General features: G+C 36.2%; 1 protein-coding gene across 2 annotated transcripts in view; it reads left to right on the top strand.

Moving 5' to 3' along the window:
• KCNIP4 (potassium voltage-gated channel interacting protein 4) overlaps positions 1-25,165 on the top strand; it is a 209,911-nt gene that overhangs the window by 81,134 nt on the left and 103,612 nt on the right. The window lies entirely within an intron of this gene.

The following is a 25,165-nucleotide window of genomic DNA, read 5'->3' as shown; positions in this document are numbered from 1 at the left end:
AAAGTTCACTTTGGACTACGATCTATGCTCTTATGTAGACTGCAAAAACGCAGATTAGGAATGGGTCTTGTAAAGTTTTAGAAGGCCATGCTTTGTACTGAAGTATTGCGTCAAATTATTTGGATAAATCTTTGATCCTGCAGCTCTTTAGGCAGTAACACATCTCTGTTGTGCTCTCCAAGCTGTGCTTGAAAGATCTAGCAATGTAGCCAGGCATCGAATTCAGCCTAGAGCTCTGTACTTGTGTTCTTTTCTGTCTTTAGGTAACTGTATCTGAAAGTATGGTTGCACTTGAAGTATTGTATCAAGGAAATCACAGTTTAGATTTGTGGACAATAAACTGGATTACAAAAAGAAGTCCCTCCTTGGATGACTAGGCTTAGTGGATCATGGGTCGTGTTGTACCTGGAGGCTGATGATAATCTATCGTGAAACCTGTCCAGTTTCACAGCTTCATCAATAACCCACAACGAAATGTGCTCTCAAGAGGTTTGCAGGTGACGCCAAAATTGGGTGAACTGCTCTTTGGAGAAACCTAGACAGATTGGAGGAATGAGACAGCAGGAATCTCATGAAATGCAATAAGGACAAATGCCAAATCCTGCACTTGGGAAGGAATACATGCTGAGGAGCAACTCCATGGGAGAGCATCTGAGGGTCCTGGTAGACAGCAGGCTGAGTGTGCTGCCTGGTACATTGCTGTCTCGAGTAAGGCTGGGCTAGGAGCATTAACAGGAAGGGTCACAGCCAGCTGATTGACAAATGTGACTATTACCCTCATGGTACTGTATCTAGAGTGCTGCACCCAGTTTTGAGTCCTCTAGTACAAGGTACTGATAAAAAGAAGTGAGCTCAGTGGAGACTTTTAAGCTAGTGGGGGGCTAGAGCATTTGTTTCTTAATATTGTCATAACTTGGCATGCCAACTTCTGATAGAATCTAGACTCATTTTGCTAGTACAAAGCAGAAACACGTATATCTCCATTCTTCACAATAGCCTACATCATTCGTAGTGTCTTGTTTTGCAGGAACTAATTTAGAAAGTTCTATTTAAACTTAATTACGTTTGTGCTGTAAATGTGAGAGAAGATTCTGCTTTTTCACCAGGTAAAATTAATTCCATCATTAATTAATTCTCTTGTATTAGTTTAGAAGAGGATTTTATCTGTGGCTGGAGGAAAGTAACAAAACCTATTAGCTCTTTTGAAGTTTCATCTGATGTTTGTGCTGGTTTCACAGTTAATTTACCAACAACCACTTTTTGGGATCAACAGCATAGGAAGCTGCCATTAATTCTGTAGTAGAAGCTGACCTGCAACCATTACCATCACTTCTTGGTGTTACCTATGGTCTCTCTGCAGGGGGAAAGCAGATGTTTCTTCAGCTGGATCACAGCTGTTTGTAACAGCCCCCTACTGCCTTCATACCACCCATGGCACTGGGAGATCTTTCATAGCCTAAAGGCTATAATATGGAGAGAGATTATGCAGAAACCATCCTCAGTAACCCTTCCTTCTCCCAGGCAACACAGGGCATATATTGAAGCATGTCAGCATGCATTCCTGCAAGCTGAGTGTATGCAGCCATTAGTGTGCTTTGGTTTGACTGAGTGCAAGTTGAAGAGCTATGTTTGACAGCAGGAATAGGCAGAAGCAGGTTTGCCTGATCAGGAGAGCAGAAAGAGTGGCCTGTGAGTGATAGAGAATGCAAATGAACTGAAAAGAGGAAAGAATAGTGTTATGCGGCAGACATCTATTCTTAAGGAGGTGGGTTTGACATGAAGTGGTTTGGGTTTTCCTTAGGAAATTTATTTTGTTGGAAGTGTGCTAGCATCTCCTGAGGCTGTTAATTACTGTACAAGCGTAAATGTTTTATGGTATAAAATCATAGTATAAAGAGATTTGATGTAGGATTAATGCTTCAGTGTCTCACTTCTATATCATAACAGCAAGAAAGTGTATGTGTGCTTTTAAGCATCCCTTTTTCCTTCATATTTCCAGGGCATGTATCCCCCCCATATCATATATTTCTCACAGAAAAATAAAGTTCACTTAACTGGTCCATGACTGTAGGAAGTGTTGCCTCTGCACTACTTTCCATTAATGAACTTTTTTAAAGCCTTTCAGTCTTCATCATTTTCTGGTTTTGCAGACATGAGCAGATGGGCTTGCCAGAAACCACTTTCTTTTTTTTCTTTTTTCTTTTTTTCTTTTTTCTTTTTTCTTTTTTCTTTTTTCTTTTTTCTTTTTTCTTTTTTCTTTTTTTTTTTTTCTTTTTTTTTTTTTTTTTTTCTTTTTTCTTTTTTTGTTTTTTCTTTTTTTCTTTTTTCTTTTTTTCTTTTTACTTTTTTCATTTTTCTTTTTTTCTTTTTTCTTTTTCCTAAAAAGAGCTGGAGGGGAGGGATGCAGGGGAATGCAGTAATGGCAGTATGAAGAGGAAAAAGGAAGTTCAAAAAAGCATGATGGATAAACAGGGAAGGGCTGCTTCCATAAAGGAGCTGGTGCTGTTCCCAGCACAGGCAGTGTCCTCACGGTCTGGGTTATGATCCCACAGGACCTGAGCAGGTGTGCTGATGAAAAGAGTCACTGTCAACCATCTAGATGTCACCAAGGAAGGTAATGTCATGCGGAAGGTTTCGGAACTCCCTCCCGCACTTCCAGTCAGGAACAGCGGGGCCGCCGCACGCGAGAGAGAGACCAAAATTGGGTACAGCCAATGGATACAACCATGATGCAGTTCAAACAAGATGCCCAAACCTGAGATGAACTGGGCCTCTGGACCCATGGAATTGGTAGGAGATCTCAGGTGAGGCCATTCAAGGCCATCAAAGCCTTAAAAGTATGCTTGAGACTCTGGGTATATGCTATGAATTACTCACTCTAGTTCATGTACTTGGGCGGTTTAATTTTGTAAAATTGGGAACCATAAGGTGTGCTGTAATGTACGCGGCAGAGCTCTGCAGGATGCTGTTTTCACATCCATAGGTGGGCAGAAGGCCTTGGTGGTTGATAGGAGTGGCCTGAGGTGGTGATGCTCCATGTCCTGCTGTGGCTTCTGCAGTGGCGCCTGCAAGGAAAGCATTAAGTTTCAACAAGGAAAGCAGGTTAACGGGGACCTTTATGAGATCAAAGCACAGAGAGCAGGTTTAAAAAAGTGTTGAACACTAGTCATAGTTCTTAGTGGTAAAGAAAATATTTTTAATATAAATATGTAATTTGTGTACGAATTTGTTGTTTTTTTTAATTTAACTGGCATGCTTAGGTGCAGAAAGCTGACCATCGCACAGATGGGGTGGCCACAAAGGAAGCTGCAGTGCTTTTTCTCTTGGGATCATTTCAGATGACAATCTTGATCTTTAAAAAAAAAAAGCTAATAGGCCTCTCTGTCATTTTGTTATTTGCTTTTTCTAGTTGTTCGGAAGGACTTCTTTTAGTTCATGATCCATTGGAAAGGTTGAGTAGCTACATATGTAGCAAATACAGCCCTTGCCTTGAAAAAAATTGAGGCAAGATGCACTCCATTAAAGTAACTCAAACTACAGCTGTTTTACTTAGGAATGAGTAGTGAACACAGAAGAGTATAATGTACATTCACTAAATAAATTTTACATTTTGGTAATTAGATAGTTTGGCTTTACTTTTCAGGAAGACTTCCCCTCACTAGATATAGGTATCATGGTGAAAGAAAAACAATGTGTAAATAAATGCTACTCATGCGAATAACTTGTTTTACAAGTAGAAGTAGAATGGAGACTCTTGACATACGTTTATGTGTTGAGTCACCAGTTCATCTGCGTACTGGTAAATGTAATACTTACAAACTAGAGCAGAAAATGTCAATTAGTTTCATTGATAAGAGATCACATAAATGAAGTTTTGCATGTCTGTGCAGAAAGCAATCTCATGTTTGCTGTTCAAGTTACACAATGATTAAGAATTCTGGTATCTAAAAGTTTGTGTTACTTAGACAACACAGACCTTAGAAGTGGAAACTTGCGCGCAGATGATACCAAATTATTTAATGACTGAACGATTGGAGAAAATATTTGCAGTTTTTGTTGGCATCATCTTCATAAAAGATATAAGTTCTCAATGTTATCCGAAAATACAATTACTCATCCCTTAATGGAACAAAACAACAATTGAGCATGCATGAGTTATACAGTTTTAGACTAAAAGTGACGACTGCCATAAATAAATTAGAGATAAAATTTAAATTATTACTTGGAGATAGCTATTGTAGTAATTTTTAGTTCTAATGGGAAATAAAAGATCACAAGATGCTGCATTTGTAGATAATTTTCAAATATGAATATTAATAACTATCAACTAATCATCAGACTAGTTGTAGTAAAATTGTAGTAAAGTTGTAGTAAAGTTGTAGTAAAATTAAGTATTTTTGCACCACTTGTAGTTATTATCATTTTTCTGCTATGACAGCTTCTCTTGGATGACAGATTTGGGTTTATTTGTGGGATTTTTTCCCTCCTGCCTTCCCCCATGTTTCATCCTGGTTCATCCATCCTGGTTTGCATGAAATACATTGCTACAAGTTGTTTTAGGTTGGATGAAACAGTACAGATGAGGAACTGGCATTTTCTGCTTAGTCTGTGACTTGTGACATTGTCTCGGGTGAGTCACTTACAATGCCTTATCTGGCCCTTTGTGATCAGCATATACTGATTATGCTACACTTGTAAATGAACAAAGACAAACTAGGGAGAAGGTTTATGACCCTTTAAATACACTGCATTGAATGGTGACATAGACACATAATCTATGATAAAGTGGCTGATTTTAGAGTATTTATTGTTATTTATCTGCATATCAAATTGCTCACTAAATTCAGTCCTCCTCTTAGCTTGATGTATGTAAGCTTTAAAAAGTCTTTAAGTGCATGACATTATACAGTGCTATATTAATGCACCTTTCAATATAATAAATGAAATTTGGGGCAGTTTTCATTCAGTTTTGCTTTTCAGGCTCTGATAGCTGGTTTAGCTATTTTTTTTGTTCATTAGTTAGTTAATAAATGCTTTTTAGCAACTCTTAAACACCACATATAGTGTTTTAGCATGATTTTCAGCTAGACTGTTTGACTACTGTGATAGCCAGTAAAGGGAAATTCTACTGATTTACTTTTCCCAAAGACTTGTATCTGCCGAATACTGTATTGCTATGACCTCTGTGTCTTTGCTGTTCAAGAGATTTATTAAAAAAGCTGGCATGAAACAGCTCAGGCAGAAGATTTTCAATATGAGTTTTACTCATGGCTGTTGTAGCTATAAACCATTGTGTTTGAAAAAAAACCGTATACAAACTTATCAGGACAAAACTTGCAGTAATTTACCAGAACTGGATATTTAGTCATAAGGATATAATTGATATAATTGCTGCATATTTGCCGACATTTCCACTAATTTTGCTGTAATGTGTTTGATGTATACATTTGAGTGTGGGAAAACAAGGTGCACTCTTTTTTTCTGACACCCCAGTAGGAATTAGTTTTCTTTTTCCTGCTAACACACAAAGGTACTAACAAGAAAGCTGTATTATAGTAGGCTGTGTAAACATTCCTAAAAGTACTTCTGAGATCTGATCAAAATCCACTTTTTTTTTGTTCCTGTATCTTCCTGAGGCCCTATAATGATAAATGAGTAAGACCAGAGAGGATATGGTGGCTTCTCTGAGATCATAAGTTAGATTTGTGGGAGAAAGATAGTAAACACAATAATTCAAAATCCTTTCATATTGTAGTCAAACTAGATCTCAGAAAGTTGCTTTTTTTCTATAAAGCAGCATAACTTCAATACACAGATCAGCAAACTAAGACCAAAAGTGAAATACCTCACTCAGAGATAGGCAGAAATTCTGGAGTACAAATGTAGAAAAGAACCTAAGTCTTTTAACACAGTTGAAGTGTTCCTCTCATTAAGCAACCAAAACCTGCCTTTTCTTCATTATTCTTCTTTCCTAAGGTCACGCATTTTGTAACACTTAAAAATTAAGTAGTGAACTGTAGTGAGGTTACACCTTGTGATTGGACACCAGTGGTGCGACTCAGGGCTCAGTCCTGGAGCCAGTTCTGTTCAATGCATGGATCCATGATCAGAGTTCAACGCACCATTATCAAGCTTGCAGATACCAAACTGGGAGGTGCCATTGACTCTCTTGAGGGATGAGAGGCCCTGCAGAAGAATCTAGATAGATGGGAATAGTTCAAAGCTGCACCAGGGAAGTTCAGACTGGACTTCAGGAAGCATTGTCTGCTCTGAGGCATTTGGACAATGCCCTTAATAATATGCTTAATTGGTTCAAACCTGAATAGTTCAGTAATTTTTTATTTTCACGTTTTCCTGAAATTATTATTGAAGAGAAAAGTGGATCTGGTATAACCAAGCATTGTTTCTTTGACTGAAGTTTTCCAGCAATATATTTATTAACAGCCATCCTCTATGAAGGCAAAGATACTCCTGGGACTTTATGGATTATTGGAATGGCTCAAAGCAGCTGCCCACATTTGAAGTCATGGAAGCAATTCTTTAACTTTTACCTGCGTCTGTATAGCTCTTACATGGTGCATGGCTGCTTCTTGTCAGAAATTTCTCAGAATTTACTCTTTATAATTATTTTGCTAATGTATTAGATTTAATTGGACCCTTACTGCCTTTTTTTTTTATAACAGTAAATATCAAAAGGAGAGTTATGATGTTTACTTACTTATTTTAGTACCTATCTTCTCATTGAGGTTCACTGATGAGACAGTCTAGGGTTTTGACATGGATTTGTGAGTCTCCTGGTAAGTCATAAAGATAAGAGAGATTTGTTGTCATCATTAACACCTTGTCATGCTAAAGGTTAGATGTTTCCTTCACATCAGTTATAAGACCCTATTGCCAGGCAGCAACCACTAAAGCTGTCACCTTTTTTTTCCTCACAATATCAAGTCAGTTGTGATAACAATTAACACATCATTTGCAATTTGTTAAAATCATTTATAGTCTTATTTCAGGCTGATTGTCTGTGCTCTTCCTTTGAATCAAGTTAGTTCATATAGTTAATAAAATTCAGAAGCACTAATATGTTAAGATTTATCTGCAATTTTTGGTATCACTGATCATGATTTTTTTAAGGTTTTTTTTTTCTTTTTAAAATTCTAGTAAACCATATAAACTTTTTGTCTTCATTGGAAGTTTTGGACAGTTTCCACCACACCAACCAGTGCAGCAAATCACTGTTTGCAAGCTATGGCTCTCTGCCTGCAGCCCTTTCCAACAACAAATTTCCTTTTGAACCATCCATCAGCAAAATACTGGCATGAAATTAAATGCATCTCCTCTCAGGCAGCATTGAGACAGTGCTACTGGGTTGCAAGAAAATCTTGACAGCATTTCAGAATGTTTTCTTTGAAAATAGTTATCTTTTTGTTTAAATAAGAATTATGGTTTCAAATGACTACACACTGATTGTAACTCCTGTGTAATATTACCCAAAGATGCACCAACAGAAAACATTGTAATTTAGTTGATTACTGAAGTAAATTGTAATCCAGAACACAGATATGTGCATGTTTTTCTCTTTTTCCAGTGGGTCCATGTCTTTACAAAGCTGACAGGCCTCTCTACCAATTTTGTCTATGTTTTGTAAATCTTGTATTTCTTGCTACTGAGGTAGTTCTCTGGTCAGTCAGATAATTTCTATTTATAACTGTTGTACAAAGCATGTAAATTATGCAATACACCAGGAGGAAAATATTCCTATCTCAGATGAGAATCTGAATTTAAGATGCATACCGTAGCACACACAGCAAAACCACAGCATGAAAATAAAATTTCATTAGGGAATAGGACTAATAAATATTGTAGTTGATTAATAATAATAGATTTTATATTTAAATAGAATATTAATAAGTAATCCACAGTAATAGCCAAAAAATCATTCAAGAGGCAGCTGAGGCATTTCTACATTGTTGTTTAAATTATTAATACAATGTTGGAAGGTATTAATTTAGGTGGCATTATGGTTATCACTTATTTCAGGTTTGTCCATATATGGAGATATAAATTAGATTACAAATTCATAGTATTTAAATGAATTAGACAGCAAGATTCTATTAATAATCAAAGTATAATTCATACAGCCCATATAATCATGTTTTTTGTTAGGGTATATGTTGATGGCACAATCTCTAAATGTAGCAGGTGAAAACATTAAGTTAGTTCAAACAAGAGAAAAGTTATCATTGATAGCTGTGTCCAGAAATTTGTGCACTTTGAAGAATTTCTTTGAGATATTTAGAAAAATGAAATCAGGAAACAAATTGTTTGAATTGGATTGCTCAGACTTTTTATACTTTAAGACAAAATAGCTCTTTGGTCTTTTCTATCAGGTCCCATTTATCATCCTAAACACATCTTAGTGCCCTTTCCAGTTTTGAGACAATTGAGCAGAGAAGTCAAGAGGCTCTCTCATAATGAGAACAGTGGAACAGCCTTTGAGCAAAAAGCAGTGTTTGAAAGCTTTGATTGTTCTAAAGAACAATGTGTCAAACATTCCATACCTGCTCTCAAAACAGCTCCGCTAACAGTGATTCTGCTTCTCTGCCTCCATTACCCAATGTGAAACAGCACAACAAAGATGATCCACAGAGGCAGGATGTGTGTGAGATGGGAATAGAAAAGGTTTATGAATGTGTACATGTCAGCTTACAGTGAAATACCAATCCACTCTTGGAACAAAGGAATTTAATTATAAAATGCAGCTAAACAGCTGCAGAAATCTTTCAAACATAATTTATTAATAGATATGATTTTTTTCTTGATAAGTTGTATTACCTATTCTCAGGGATATTTCTTTCCCTGGCGATTGTTTTTGATATAGAAGATGCAATGGGAAAGTATAAAACTAATGCATTATTAAAAATATACTTATTTTTCTTAAGCTGCTTTTTTTCTACTGCACAAGACTGAAATAAGGCTATTCAAAAGTGTATTTATGGAAATCATCAGTATAATGCAGCAGCAGGAAAGACTGCATTTGTATAAATATGGAGATGCTGCTGATAAAACAGCTGAGGTTATTGTACTTTATGTAGATTAATAAAATTTGAATGCGCACGTAATTACATTAGTAATAAGAATATAGAGAAATGGAAACGAATGTTTGAAACTTTGCACAGTTCCAGGTCAGTATTTTTACAGTGAGTGGTGAGGACAGGACTTTTCTCCACAACACTGTGATCAAGTTTCTCTTCTACATTTGTTTAGTTCAATGCCTCATGAAATTTAAGGCAGTTTGGCGATGGGCTTGCTGGAATGCATGAAAGGGTGTGAAAAAAAACCTCTAAGCCATTATAGCAAGTAATCTTTCCTACTATATTGATCATGCTGGTTTCTGTGCTTAAATAACTGTACTAGAAAAAGAAATAATAGCCTAATAAAACATGCCAGGATGCACACTAAATGTGGTAGGAGATTGGCTATTAATGACTAAAAATTCTAGCTGATTAGACAATTGTCTCTTGAATGTGCTTTTGTATGTATCAGCAGCTGTGCCCAGACCTCTGCAAGAATGTTGTTGGTTAGAAGTTAGAGGCCTTACAATATAAAGTTGAATCGAACTCTACTTGAATCAAAGGCAGAGACTATATCAGTATTAACAAGTAGTGATACCAGAAATAGCCTGGTAAATTTAAGCTTTTTTTTTCTTCTTGTCTGAGGGCCAGTAAGAAATCAGTGAAAAGTGAAAAATCTCAAGGAGGAGATTATTTTTTCTTTTTTATTTTTTGCATCTTTTAACTATCTTCAGTCAGCTGTTACTGACTGCCTGGTTCACTCTGCCCGTATATTAGCAGTACAATTGCAAACCTGAAACTAACATTTCCTAATTTGTATTTAGGCTACAGCATAGCCTAAAAGGATCCATTGGTTTTAAGCTCATTGTAATATTCTGTATGCAAGAATAAAAGAAAAAAAATAGCAATTCCTTTTCCTATCAGTTGCCTTAGTGATCATTAGCAAAAATGCCATTCTCACAACTGGTATTCAGCACAACAGCTTGCTACTTACAAAAGTAGCTTTCCTTATTAGCAGGTGGCTGTACCGATCAAAAGTCATTTGCAGTTGCAGTACTTACCTAGCAGAATATATGAAAAGGAAATGGCATAATGCTGTGACACAACTGCACTGCAGCTATCTTAGCAGAGATTAAAAGGTACACGGTAAGATGTAAACCCACACCTTAGTTTTGCTTACTTTGCTTTATTAATTTGAAATAAACTTGACTAGAGTAAAGCTTCTTAGAAATTTGTTAATTTCATTAAAGATGTATCAGTTTCTAAGCAAAGAGAAAACTTCACTTTCTTCTATTTCATATTGGAATATTTCCATTTGAAGTAAGATTTTTAATCTCTCTACTGCTGCCTTCACTATACAGAGCTGTGGACAAAAACCAAAGCAGTGACAGATAAAATATGGCTGAGAAACTAACAGGATTTTGTCTGTCTTTTCAGCCAGCTTGATTCTTCTTTGTTGCAAAGACACCTTAAGAAAAAACAGACTTAATGTAATAGGAGAGTCAATACTTGTCCACAGTGGTAAATGGTACATTCTGGAGTCAGAGTTTATTCAGAAGAAAAATAGTAGCATGTTACTGGGAGAGGTTGTGGGGTATTTAGATAAGTCTCCTTATAAAGGTGGATCCCGAATTTCACCAAGGGCTTCTTTTCCCTTACATCTGCAGTGCTAGTAAACATTGTTGACTTGTTGACTTTATATAAGGTCTAATATATACACATGGGTTTTATTCAGACTAAGTATTACATTTTAGGGATTTGTAAGCTAGTTGTCTGGAGACAACATTCTATTTTAACTTAAGGTTTTTTACTTCAAGATTTTCATCAACTGTCCGTCACTGAAGCTACTGACAAATGAGGAAGTGACTCTTGAAAAGGGAGGAGTATACTTCAGTGATGCTTAGCAATTTCAACATTTTTTTAAAAATAAAGATAGGATCACCAAATCTTAGAAAGTTGCATGGTCTTCCTTGGTCTGAACTAAACGTCCAGAGGTTTTTACAGCTAAACTACTTGAAACTGTTTTTCTACCTCACTTCTGTTTTTTTACTTTCCTTCAGTGCAATTTTGTAAAGCATAACCAGTTTTATTTTGCTAAGCAGAAGAAATGAACCAATAAATTAAAAAAGCACAAGCAGAACTGTTGATGTGTCAGCAGTGGTGTCTGATGTGTCCACAAATGTATAGAGTGGAAAACTCCAAAGTGTTTTTATCTCTTAGCATGAAAAGGCTTTAATTGGGGCATTGTGATCTGCGAACAGATAAAAATACAGTAGTGGTAGAAGGAAAAAGTAGTTGATCAGCAAACACAATGAAGATATCTTTGCCATTAAATTTAGAATCAGGTTGGTAGTTGCTATTCATTATAAATTGGTTTGCGACTTGGGGGGAAAAATATCGAGATTTAACAGATGTAGATAGTTACTCACAGAATCCTGGAGGCACAGCTAGAATGATTGCAGCTGTATGGGAAAGGTTGCTCTTAGTTCTCAAGGAAAAGAAAACAACAGATAAAAGATGGCAGACTGATGAAAATGGCATAATATTTTATGGACCTAAGTTCCCAAGATATTTCAGTGCAATAGCAATATAAATCTTCTTTGATATTTATTCTGCAGTTGAATAGCATTCCAAAAATGAAAAATGGGTTAACTTCTGTCTGTTACAGTGTCTACAAACAGATTGCTAGTAATGCACAGGTATTCTGTGGTCATCTTATAAGCATAGTTGTTGCTTAATAGGACTTAGTTCTCCCTTCTCAAATATTCATAGCATATTTACTTCTATATTATAGGTTATTGTGAAGTAGAAAATATTTTCTTAGACTCCCCTATTTATCAGTAGTACATGTGTTAACTTTACTGTAGAAGATTTTTTTTTTTTAATACTTAGGGGTATGATTACAGTGTAGCCTTGAATGGGAGCATCTATGTAAATGCAGCTCCTGAGAGAAAGTGTGGGAGATTTCTTCCAGCTCTTTCCTGAATATCTTCATGGCTAGTCACAGTTTCTCGAGCAACTCTCACTCCCCAGTGAGCTGGCTTTGAGCACAGGCAGCTAAATTCCTGGACTGGAGAAGACACTCCACATGTGCATCCTTGAATCAGGAGTACCACATTAAGGACCTGATATTTTAGTCCACAATTTTTTAAGTGTCCACCTTGAGACATGTTATTTTCTAATTTTCCTGGTTTTTTCTCCTAACTGTTTGTTTGCTTGCTATGATACTGTGATACAATCAGTTTATTTATACAAGTTTAAAAAAAGTATGCTAGCATAGGTGGATGCATTTTTATTTTTACACATGCTCTTCCTTAGTCTCTAAGAGTAGGCTTTAGATGCCAGATATGTATTTACCTACTGTTAGGCTCCATGCTTAGTATATACTTCCACATTTTGTTTCCAAATATTGCTTATTAACATCCTAGAGGAGTTTGGTCAAAGCACAGTAGTACATTTGGAAATGGAAAAGGTCTGCACAGGTTATATAGTTCATCCTTGTCTAAAAGGAGTAAATGTTTATGATTCGTTATTAGTTTGGTTTTTTCTGTCTTGAGTCTAACAGTCTTAGCAGCATGTTAACATTTTTTTTGTTGTTTTTCTTGCGCAAAACCAAAATCACAACCTTTCCGTAATTCATCATCCTAAAGATGACATTTTTAAACTTTAAACTGTGAAATTCTAGTACTAGATTACAGTGTCATGAATTAAGGACACAAGTAATTTTGCCCAAGTACAAAAGGCTGGTTTTAAAAAGATAAGTCTTAAGTACACAAAAATCCTGTATCTCCTAAGAGAAATCACCAACTTTATGAGAGAACTATATGGAGTAGGGATTGATATGTGTCGGTATATGCAGTATTTGAGTTTTCTGAAGTATATCTCATGTTATATTTACATATATACATATATATACATATAGGAGCAGTGTTTGTTTAAAGGTTGATTTTTCTACGTGTCAAAATTCAGACATTTGCACAGAAATGTTATTTAAATTGTACAGAATGACAACAGGATAAACAACAGAAAACCTCCAAATCTGAACCAAGAAAGTCTTCAGACAAAATCTCCTTTAAAAAAAATGCACACAAACTTGAAAAGCTTTTCCTAGTGTTAATTGTTGTCTTACTGCTGTTTTTTAGTCATTTTATATATCAGGTCATGATTCTGGATGAAAAATTATATTCAGCATTTATTTTACTGCTGGGCAGTTGAGAGCTCAAGGTACAAAATGAAAATAATAAGGTGAAAGCCAAACTCTCACTCAAAGTGTGAGTCACTTTTTAACTAAAAAGAGTATATTGTATCGAATCACTGGGGTCAGTGGCCAATAATTGCTTCATAGGGTGATGTGCAGCTATACCTGGGATCATTTGTCTCGTTTAAATCTCTATTCTTTGCAAAACCCCTCTTGATGTTTTTCAAAACGCTGCAGATACCCCTAAAGCATTAGACATTTATCCCCCATAGTGTGTGGTATATCTGCTTTTTCTTCTTTTGCTCTAGGAATGCTGTATTGCAGAGATCATTGAACATACCATTAAGACTGTGAATAGGGATGCAGCTGGGGTCCAACATCTGGATCTGGTACTCTGAGGGTGTCCATGACACCCTCAGAGTACCTCTGAGGTACTCTGAGGTTCCTCTTCCCACAAGTGGGATAAAATTCCCCCTCCTGTCAAATATGGTCTGAGAACTTCTATTCACCCTTACTGCTTGTCAGCACAAGGCATACTCTGAAATATACTGACTTAACCATCAGAAAGTTTGGAAAAGCAAAAGTGAGCTGAACACCACTCCTCCATGCCTATACTATGTTAATTTTGTTTTGACTGGAGATTAACAGTTGCAGAGAGGCTGAGGTTGTGGAGACTGTTCCTTTACTTTTGTGTCTTGCTTTTTTACAACTTTCCTTTTGCTGCTATGTATTCCTGAAGAGTTTAAAACCACCTTAGTTTTCTGTCACCTAATCCTTTTATTACTAACCTCCTTCAGAGATAGCCTGTGTAAGTAGTACCTTGGAAAAAGAGAAAATATCTTGAATTATTTATTTTTAAAGAAAAATCCTAATAAATATGGTTTTTTAAACTTAATTATCCATAAAGAATGTCTTTCCAAACAATGTAGTGTATACTGGGGTTTTGGATGGGGAGAAATTACTGTATGTTTTCAAATTGTTTAACTATTTTAACATTTCTTCTCCACCTACAATAAAAAGCTTTATAGTTCTTAACTTAATACCACTGAGAAACTTCTTTGGGGACCAGTAATTCCCTCTCTCTGCTAAAAGAGAAACTCAGTTCAACAAATAAGGCAGCAAGTATTGCTTAACCTTTACTGCAGTTGCATTCCCTTTCCCCCCAAACAATTAAAAGGGAAGGAAAACAACCTTCTGGCAGTGAAGGAGCAAGACAGACACTGCATTGTATTAGTTTGTGACTCAGAGCAGATACCTTATGTATCTCTCTGGTAAATTAGACAGTGTAATTCACTAAGAAGAAAAAGTGTACTAGACTTGAATTCACCAAGAGAATTTACTGACTGGCTGAATATCCTATAATATAAACTTAACTTATTCCTTCATCCAGAATACAAATTGGAAAATCTAAGGAATATCTTTCCGAAGTACTAGTCCTATGAGCATATCCTGTGTACTTATGTTAAGAAGTGTAAATCAGGATTAATCATAAAACATGTTGAACATACAAAGTTGGACTGAACTGTAGTTTTTTCCTATTGCATGTGAGCGTAGGGTCTGTGTATCTCTGATCCTAAGTAAGGAATGCTGTTGCTGCTTGGCTGCTGCTTCTTTTTGCATCCATCTGGTATGACAGCAAGTTTTGACTACTTCTTGCAATATCTCTGTACCGGTTATGTCAGCTAAAACCTGCCCAGGGTTTATTTCTTGACTTACCTGGTCTTTCACCATTACAGTCTGGCTTTTATCCTCCTGAGCCTGCACAGCATTGCTAGTGCATTGCTGTGTCTTGGACTAGCATTGCTAGTCTTGGACTACAACCTTGACATCAGTACTCAAAAGTGAAAAGAGCACTGCTTGCAAAGTACCTTGTGGACGGTCTCTGCTTTTTGCTTGTTTGATTTTTTTGTCAAATTTTATTTTGTCTGACTTAACATTATCTGTGAAAGCTCACACAGTATCAGATAAGCACCAAAGCAAGTCCAGAAGGAACATGCTAGGGACAGGGCAACAAACTGCCAGACCTGTTCAAGCAGCCTTGGCACAGCCTAATTATCCTCGATGTGCTTCAGTGAATGACAGCATGTGTTACTGTCCCTATTAGCAAAGAATAATCTCTAAGAATAAGTTTGAAAATACACATTACCCAAAACAAGCATCATTTGCAATGAGGGCTGAGGTCTGGGCACACTCTTGGGCTACCTCAACTGAAATACAAGCTTGTGAAAGGGAAAGGGATGCTGAAGTTTATTTGCTTTTGAAAAATAAAAAAGACAAAATGTTATTAAATATTTAATATTTTTATAAGAGCAGGTTGTTAATGAAATGCTAAGGCTATGGTTGGTTTGCCATTAGACAGTCTGGCTCATCTAATTGAACTCTACCTAAAAACTAGTTACTAATTTTTTTCCATGTAAGCGTTTTGCCTAATTAGAGTGAGTTCAGAAAAGAGCAGCATGATTGGAAAGCTAGGGAAATTGCTTCTGAGGAGATTAAAGAAATTAAAATTCATAGCCTGGTGCACAGATGATTATTGGGGGGAAATTATTCCTGAAGTATTAATGACAGCAAAAATATTCTTCATCTTAAAAATGGCTGAAAATGGCTTTTAAATGGCTTAAAAATCCATCCAATTCCAAATCATTTTGGTTTATCACGAGGAAGACATGCAGGCATCTCACTGTGGAATTTGGGTATGACCACATGCATGTCAAGAAGCATGTGAAAGTGAATTTCTCATGATCCACAACCTGCTGTGCATAATGGAATATCTGCTCATCTAAGCTATAAGCGTGGACCATATAGAGGGTGTGGTAAACCCTGCAAAGCTACTGGAGAAGAAAAGATTTGATCCCTGCAGCAGCATAACACACTCTAAAGTGGTGTCTAAAGTTTTGTTGAAGGTTCAAGATAGTGTACTTCTGTATTTTGTTGCTTCCCTCATTTCAGCATCTACAAGAGTCTCATGATACTGTGCTTAGTTGGATGTTAGTGATTTCTCAGGGAAAATCTGTAACGTTCCTTTTACTTACTTAAGTGATAAGGCATTGTAAGCTCATTGCTTCTTTCAGGGTTTGGTTTTATCCTGATGCTGCTTTCCAGATTGCCAGTACAGCAAAATTGCTGTAGCAGAAAATTTTTCATTGCATTACATGGATCCTCAGATATCACTGTAGGTTTTTACACTGGATTAGGGCTGTAAGCCAAGAAAAAATTGTATTAGGAGCTGAGAAACATCAAGTTTTGCCAGTTCTTTCAACTCCTTCCCAATAAGTTTTTTTCCCTCTCTCTCTTTTGTGAAAAAAATGGGAGTCTAACTCACAAAAGCTTTAAAATTCCTGAACTATTAATACTCTACCTAACTTATACTTTTAATGGTGGAATTATAAGGCATTACAAGCCTCTGAGATTCCCAGAGTGAAATCTCTGAATGAAAAAAAAAAAAAAAAGAAGAAAAAAAAAAAGCTCCTTTACCTTTCAGTATGGGGATTATATGCATTTATATCCCTGTATCCTTGTTCATTTTCCTTTGTTGCTACTCGTACCATTTATCAGAAGTGAACCTCTGCTGGCCCTACACCAAAGAAAAGTGTCCAGAAGCATGGAGAGATCTGGCCCTAAAAGGTTTATTCTCAAGTGTACTTGGAATTAGATTTAACCCTAAAATTATTGTCCATAAAAAGGAATCAAATTGTATAATATGAAAAACTAGATCAGGTGAAAAAGGTTCTGCTTAGGAAAGGAAGTTCTAAAATGTTACTGAAAGGGATGTAAATCACAGAATCACAAAATGGTTGAGGTGGGAGGGGTATCTGAAGGCTGTAGTCCCACAGCCCTGCTCAAGCAGGGCCACCTGCAGCCTGATGCCCAGTACTGTGTCCAGATGGTTTTTTAATATCTCCAAGAATGTCTTTGGTCCTGATGCTGGGCACCACTGGAAAGACCCTGGCTTCATCCTCTTTGCAACCCCATCAGGTGTTGATCTACATTTGATGAGATTCCCTATGAGCCTTCTTTTTTCCAAGCTGATCAGTTCCATCTCTTTCAGCCTCTCTTCATAGGAGAGGTGCTTGGGTCCCTTAGGTATTTTTCAGGCCCTGCACTGGCTTTGTCCTGGATGTCCATGTCTCCCTTATACCAGAAACTGGGCACGGTAATCCAGGTGTGGCATCGTCTGGTAAATACTTTTTTTCTTTTTCTTTTTTTCAGTGATAGATAAAACAATAAACAATTACATGCTCGAGAAGTTGTTAATAAATGAGACAATAACATATAAGCGGGTGCTGTGGACTAATTCTGAATATTACATAATTCTCAGTGGTAACCGCATGTTGCAGATCTGTGGTCAAATCTGTGCGTATTTTATATATAGTATAAGTCTTATTATATACACCTAAGGGACAAAATCAGGATTACAGCAGGTTTTTTTAATGTTTCTTGAATGTGCTGCAGCTGTGTAATATGGGTTAATTTATTGTAGCTCATCTTTATAGGACAGATACACTCATCTTTTAACAAGTGCATCAAAAGTAGAAATATGTCAGCCACTTCAGGCTTCATTTATAATACTTTCCTGTTGCTATGGCAAAAATACAGTACTTCATCTTTTGAAAAACCAAGGAGAGAAATAGAACATTTTTTGTATATGGGTTATTCTATATCAGAGAAACACAGGTGCTTCTCAAGAAAAGAGCTTGTATCATCACAGTAGTGATGGTCTTATGATTGTGGTTAATAATACATTTATTTTTTTCTTTAGTTGCTAACTATTCATTGAACCAAACACCAGTTTTGAAACAGAGGTGTTGTGCAGGATAAGTTGAGGATTTTAAATTGATAGATGTTTGCTTTGGAGGCTTGGATGATGACTATTCCTGTTGGTTACTAGAATATTAGCTTTTATTACTAGCATACATAATTCGTTTTCTCATCTGTCACCACAGAAAACACCTTTCCCTTTCTTTAGGAACTCATCTGAGGTCATCTAACTGCACAGTCCATAAAGACATGGCTTCCTAGATGTATGGGCAAGCATAAGTGGATATACTCATAATTTGGTTAACAGAAAATGACTGAATATAGAGCTGTGAATGCTGCTACTCTGTTCCATCATTTCTAGCAGCTAGAACTGTAGGCCTCCCAGTAGTTCCCTGTTTGCATAAATAAAGTGGTTGATAATGGCATCCTCTTGCTTCAGTGTATAATTACAAAAATAGTAGTGAAAGAAGAAAATCAGCAGGTCAGACATTGCTATTAGCATTTTAGTTCCAAAAGACTGGAGAAGACAAGGGTTGCATAGGCAAAAAATTGTGTTTTGTCATAAGCAGGAAAAGCACATCTTAGTGCTTAGGAAGGTAGGTCTTTACAGCTAATTAAGTAGTTAGGTGTGACAGGCCCATCGTAGTTCCATTATGCTGCACTTCTCCTGTGTAGACATACATTTATGCTTACAAATTTGGTAGTGACAATTCCTGCTGCAGCAAGTATGATTTAATGTAAAAAGAAAAACAAGTCTGTAGGCTAAAGACACAGTCACATAATTTAGAGATAATTTCATTTGTCAAACAAGCTAGTGGGCTTTGCAGTAAAACAAACCAGAATTTGATTACTGTCTATTACTAAATGTAATTTAACCTTGTTTAGGAAACATATAGCTGCTCTGTAATGCTTTGCTAAAGCTTAATAAATTAAAATGCTACTGTTACTCCCATGGACATGCCATTTAATTTACAAACCACTTGCACACTGGCTATTTTAAGCATATTTTATAACATGCTATAAAAATTAGTTTTTTAGACAAATGAAACCACCTATAGCTGTTGTGTTGCAGGGGAAAGTTGGTAATGGTTTTCTTGTGGGATTCTTTTCAACTCTTGTTTTCAGATCAGTAGTGGCATCAGTCCTTTGATTTAGATCAAAGCAAGAACAAAAGCTTCTTAGAAGCAAGTGAGAGTCAGAAGGTGAAAATGAAGAGAGGGAAAAAGTAATGAAATCCCACACTATAGCCTAAACCAAACTAAAATGCGTAAATCAGCTTTATATAGCTTTAGCTGTGATATTATTTTACTGTAATTTACTTATGAGCTCAAACCTTCAGAAGCTTAGGTAGTGTATTTTCTCCCTTGATTACAAACCAGTGAATCTTATCTTGCCTGTACAGGTGCTGAACTTTTTATTTCTCAACCTATATTTTCTTCTAGTCATTAAAGATCTAGGGCACTTAGTGTAAATATTAAAGATGATATATGAAGCCTGAGAAATTTAACCTTGCTCTTCTAGCTACCAAAAGTTTCCCTGCAATTTTGGTTGAATAAGTAATCTGCTACTGCAATATTTTGCTCTTCAATAGCTGCAGTGCTGACAAGATGAACACTATGATTCCATACATTAGCCTCATTTTTCTAATTATTTTATGAAAGTTACATGATGTTCTGTGATTAGCTGTAGCAGCCTACACAAGAGGTGTTGCATTCAAAATATATGAATTCTTTTGCCTTGACAGTAATTCTTGAAAGCATATGTGTCAATTAATTGCTTCTCCTGGTTCTTGAAATGCTTTCCCGTGGACATAGTTTTCTTCTGCAGATCAAAGATATGAACTTTTCTTTGTAGAAAACTGTATATTATTGCCTGTAAGCAGATTTCTTACTGGCTTACTAATAGGAGATTAAGTTCATTATCTACCAGATAACTTTCCTAATAAGCTCAGATCTGGCACAAACAAGAAGCTGAAGATAAGCAATTTGTCTGACCTGTACGTAGGTGCCCTTTCTGTGTTTATTTGACAGTTTCATTCTCTTCTGGCTGACTGACATGTCCCTCTGGAAGAAGAGAGTACAGAAAGAAGGGCAGCTAATTAATACTTCCAAATTTTGTTTCTATTTCTAACTCATCTGCAGTTTCCCTTTTCAGATACATTGGGGGAAAATATCAAATAGAGTCTAATGAACTATTACTGCTAGCCAATTAAGACACACATACACATACATACACGCACACACACTCATGCATAAATTAGTTACAATGCTGTGCATATTTCATCACCTAGGAAAGCAGTATAATTCAAGCCAATTAATGCATACATCCTTGCCTTGAAAACTGTTCCATTTTTATCAGCCCCACTGTACATTAGACGACAGCAAATCCAGAATGTCTGCACAGAAATAAAAATCATTATAAGTATAAAGAGAAAAGCTAGGGAAGACTGATACTGTTTACAAGCAGATGTTAAAATATAGTGAAAAGACATAAACCACTTCAATGTGTTTGGGATCAGGTAGGCTCTCTGTAAGAGTCAGAAGAAATTGAAAAGATTAGGAGTTCATAAATGACAATAAAATCTTCTTGTAGGCATTAAACTAAAAGTAAATAAAAATTATGAGGACTAAAGCAATTAAAAGAAAATATACATAATTTTATTGTGCTAATTACAATGGTAGGTTATAGTCAAAAACTAAGAGTTGACTGTGATTAAACTAGTTTAGCAATATATATAAAAAGTATGATAATATCAGATAATTTTGAAAGAACTAGGTAATCATATAAAATTATAGGGAACTTTTATACTCTAATACACTAAACATTGAATTATTATTTAGGTATTTTTAGGATTTCAAAATGTTTTATTCCTTAATTGTTCAGTTCTTAGCATCTTGTGTGTTAAGCATTTGCTACTTCTTTTGATGCATTAAATTAGGTGGAATGTTATTTGTTTTCAAATGGCAGATCTTCTCTGCTCTTAGTCATCTTTGAAATTATTAAAATTTATTTTCCCATATCTAAGCTTTATATTTCTGAGTATTTTTTTCTTCTTCCAAGAAGTAAGGGAAAATTGGTGGTATTCTACAAGCATTCAGTAATCAGTTCCAATATTTACATAGTACCTAATACACTGTCATATTTAAGGTGTCTTTTTTATATTATTTGCATTCCACACATAAATTATTCTATTTCCAATGCTTAGGGCAACCAGTAATTGCTTGGGATTGTTTATGGAAGAATGTTAGGGCTCCAGAATGGGATTGTTCTTCTAATTTAGGCATATCTACTCTATCTGTTTCAGAACTAACTTAGCATCTGTGCTTCCAGGGAAGATATATCTCCTACAGCACTTCAGCACAGGTTCCTCTTGTCTATTTACTTTGGAGAGAAAACCTTGTACTTGTTTTTATATAGAAATCCTGGGTTCCCGCCAAAGCTCTCTGCACAACCAGGCCGATGTTCTTCTCCACCGGCTCATCTTTTGGCACATGGGAAACAGCCTACTCCTGTAAGACTGCCTCCTTAGAGCACACTCAGCTTTCCTGGACTCCTTTGCTCTTCAGGACTGCCTCCCAAGGGTCTCTCTCAACCAGTCCCCTAAACAAGCCAGTGTCTGCCCTCCAGAAGTCCAAGCTAGCCATTCTGCTGACCCCCTCCTAAATTCTCTGAGAACTGAAAACTCCCATTTTGTGATGGCTGTGCCCAAGACGGCATCCAAGCACCATATTACCCACCAGTTCACACACAGCAGGTCCAGTGAGACATATCCCCTCATTGACTCCCTCACCAACTATGTCAGGAAACTGTCTTCCACACACTAGGAACCTACTAGACTGTCTACTCTCTGCTGTGTTGTATTTCCAGAAGACATTTGGTAAATTAAAGTCCCCCATTAGAACAAGGACTAGTAATCATGAGACTTCTCTCAGCTGCCTATAGGATATTTTGTCTGCTTCTTCATCCTAGTCATATGGTTTATAACAGATTCCCTTCTTGGCCTTCTCCCTGATTCTTACCCATAGACACTCAACCCTATTGTCACCGTCATAAAGCTCTAAACAATCTAATATACAGGGCTACTCTGCTGACTCTCCTTCCTTGTCTGCTTCAGATCTTTGTGGAGAGGAATTCAAGGCCAGTGGAATTTTATGTTTAGATAGGATAGCTTCCTAACGCTTTCTAGTACTTCTTTTTTCCCCCATCCAACCTAGTGAAGAATCACAAGGAAGTTTGTGCAAACTTAAATATATTGCTCAATCACCACCAGAATGCATTGCAAAGTCAAAAATGAAAGCTGGAATTAGGGAGCAATGCTTGGATAAGCATTGGGTGACAAACTGTCACCCCCTGGTTTCAGTGTTTTGTGTAAAAGACAGTTTTTCCTTTTCTATCCTTTTGATGAAAAATTCCTTTTCTTTTGTAAAATCATAGAATTGACCATGTTGGAAAAGACCTTTGAAATCATCAGGTCCAACCCTTGATCCAACACCACCATGGTTACTAGACCATGGCACTAAGTGCCACATCCAGTCTCATCTTAAAAACCTCCGGGGACAGTGAATCCACCACCTCTCTGGGCAGCCCATTCCAATGTCTGATTACTCTCTCTGTAAAATTTTTTTTCCTAATATTCAAGCTAAACCTGCCCTGACACAGCTTAAGACCGTGCCCTCTTGTCCTTTGAACAGCTTTTAAAATTTGTGTCAATAGGGGCACACCACATGGGTGTATCACATGAGTATTTATTTTTAAATAATTGAACAAAATATGAAGTGTGAGAGAGAAATTACAACTTCTTATTAATTTAAGAAGGGATCAGAACACAAAGAGGTGCCCTATATGTAACAGAATTTTGTTGTCTCCTTGTTCGAGATTGATTTAATTTTCAAATGTTTTGAGGGGTAGAATTTTTTTAATTGAACCACTTCCAGAAGAACTCACCTCTAGAGGTAGCATTGTTTTATTCTGTTGCATGATGTATTGCAGGAAAGATTTCACATATAATTTCTTTTTCCTTTCCACATAGTTTCTTATCCTTACTGCTTTAATTTCTAGAGCTAAGGCTTGGAGATTGACAAAGTATGGTTCCCCTAACTTGGAGAACTATCATGAGAAACAATAGGAAAATTCTACTTCTTTTTTAAGGAGGTAATCTTTGAAGTCAGTAATGTTACATTAATTGAAATGGATGTTATTTTTTAACCTAAAAATTCTTCCATAACTCATTTGGTGTCCAGGTACACTTGGCCCTTAAAACTCATCAAGTTCATAATCTCTGTCTCTTTTATTTTTTTTAAGAGACCCAGGTCTTCTTGTGTGAAAGCAGAAAACAAAACCCTGGCTGTGGCTGGGACCACTTCTTGCTGAGTGGCTTTCTTTGACTGTGTTGGCACATTCAGAGGTGGAGTAGAAGGGCCTCTGCTCCAAAAGTAGGCAACTCAAAAATGCAAGGTAGCCTGAATGTGCTGCATTAAGGGAAAATGTAGACTTATAGATTTCTCCATTTTAATAGTTTCCCTGATACCATTTATTAACAATAAGTAGGGCCTCTTTCACCTTTATAGCATGATTTTTTGTGTTATATTAGGATTATTGTTTCTGTAATGCCTGTAAAACAATATGGGTCAAAGGTCCCATCCTGGGATCATGTTAAGGCTGGAAGTATTGTAAACATCCATCATTTGATAAAAAGAACACAAAGTTGAGAAAAAATAAAAAGTGAATAGGAATAAACTCAAGGAAAAAAAATAGAAGTCAGACATGAGAATGAGTTAAGATGAACATGTAAGAGCCTTAAAAGGAGAATGGAATGGCTAGAAACTGTAAAGAGGAAACGAAAAGTTACTTTTAAAATGAATAGAGCTTAACAGGAAAATTTATTGGATAGTTAATGTAGAATATGTGGCGAAGGTAATGACATATTTGGAAAGTGCAAATTTGGGATAGTGTATTTGGTTTGATTTTTTACTGTGCTTTCCTCTTGAACATTGTTTTAGCTTAACAGATTAATAGGAAACGAACTGACATTCAGATTGAGAGTGTAAGTAAATAATACAAAACTCATGACGTTCTAGTACTAAATACCCAGAACAGTAAAATCAAAGAATATTCTTTCTTATATATTGACCAGATATAACCTAAAATAACTGAAGTACACATGTGATTTTTTGAATGAATAAAAATATGGAGATTCTGTATTCCTGCCTGTATGGAAAAATCTGTGGGTCTAGTTAGTTACTGTAATTCAGTGCAGACAGCCTTCAAAGAAAAACAAAAGAAGCTTATAGTAAATTGTAGATTACATTTTTCTTTCTCTACCTGGTAGACCATAAATAATAGATTGTCAATGTTACAATTTGGTTTATGATAATTTGAAATTCTAATGACTTTCTGAACAAAATTAAAAGTATCTGAGCTTCTCAACAATTAGTAAATTTTTTTTCTAATGCAAGGGATTTAGCAACCTAAGATGAGTGGTTGATACCAGACATCATTTATGAGATTCCTTTTAGAGTTATAACATATGTCTTTAGAAATAAGGGTGCCTAAAATTACTTTTTTTCTGAGACTTCCCTTCACTTTATTCTATTGCCTTGTATACCAAATGGACAAGTTTTATTAGGATTTATTTAAATTATTAGAATCGGAAACAAGAACAAGCATTTAGGTATAACCTTATTTATGCATATGCTGCATAAATATTCTTCAAAGCCTATTCGTCACACTGGGTATCATCTTGGTAATCACATTAATAAACACAGGACAATTAGTTTTATACAGACTGTCCAATAAATCAACTGGGATTCTTTTTCCCCTGATGCATAGCCTGGGCAAGATCTTCTCAGGAGCTGTGCAAAATGCCTAATACCCATTCATGTGTATCAGAGTTTGGGGTTCAGCACTTCTAAGTTCACATCCTGAGGCACAAAAGCACTCCTTTGTTTCTCAATCAATAAAGAATACATTCTTCCTGGTTACGGACCAGGGGTTTGAGCACTGCATGTCTCCCTGACAGCACTATATTTTGCTAGCTGGAGGCACTGATGATGCTGATGTGTATTTCTTTAATTTCTATTCTCACTTTCAGTGAGAATAGAATCTAATTAGATTCTGGTGATGCTTAAGAAGAGGAAGG

This window comes from Pipra filicauda, unplaced genomic scaffold (genome assembly GCF_003945595.2).
Source record: "Pipra filicauda isolate LSUMZ 115617 unplaced genomic scaffold, ASM394559v2 scaffold153_size1761393_pilon, whole genome shotgun sequence".
NCBI lineage: Eukaryota > Metazoa > Chordata > Aves > Passeriformes > Pipridae > Pipra > Pipra filicauda.
This window is presented reverse-complemented; position numbering and strand designations above follow the sequence as displayed.